Raw genomic sequence first — 352 nt, forward strand, 5'->3', positions numbered from 1 at the left:
TGGAGAGGTTGCCGGGGAGACGGCCGGTGCCCCGGCTCTCTACCCGCCGCCTGACGCAATCCCGGGCGCCCTTGCTGCATGCCAGGCTGGGGAAACCTCCCTCGCCGTTGCATCACTCCTGACAGGGTTGCTGCAGAGAAGGAGCCGAACCAATCAGCGGGCGCGATGGGGCGGGGGCCGGCCGCCCAGTGACCCACTCGCAGGGCGGAGCGCTTAACCGGTCAGCAACATCCACAGGTCATTGGCCCAAAATGGGATTGGCCCCGCCCCAATCACCGCGGCAGCTGGCGGCGGAGGGCGGTGCCTGCCCACCGGAGGGTTTAAAAAGGGCCTTGGACGGGGCTGCGCAGCT

The 352-nt window shown here is 68.8% G+C and overlaps 1 protein-coding gene across 1 annotated transcript in view; it reads left to right on the forward strand.

The window, feature by feature from the left end:
• Positions 1-352, forward strand: part of CHAC1 (ChaC glutathione-specific gamma-glutamylcyclotransferase 1) — a 2,776-nt gene that overhangs the window by 182 nt on the left and 2,242 nt on the right. The window lies entirely within an intron of this gene.

This window comes from Myotis brandtii, unplaced genomic scaffold (assembly GCF_000412655.1).
Source record: "Myotis brandtii unplaced genomic scaffold, ASM41265v1 scaffold133, whole genome shotgun sequence".
In the NCBI taxonomy this organism is placed as follows: domain Eukaryota; kingdom Metazoa; phylum Chordata; class Mammalia; order Chiroptera; family Vespertilionidae; genus Myotis; species Myotis brandtii.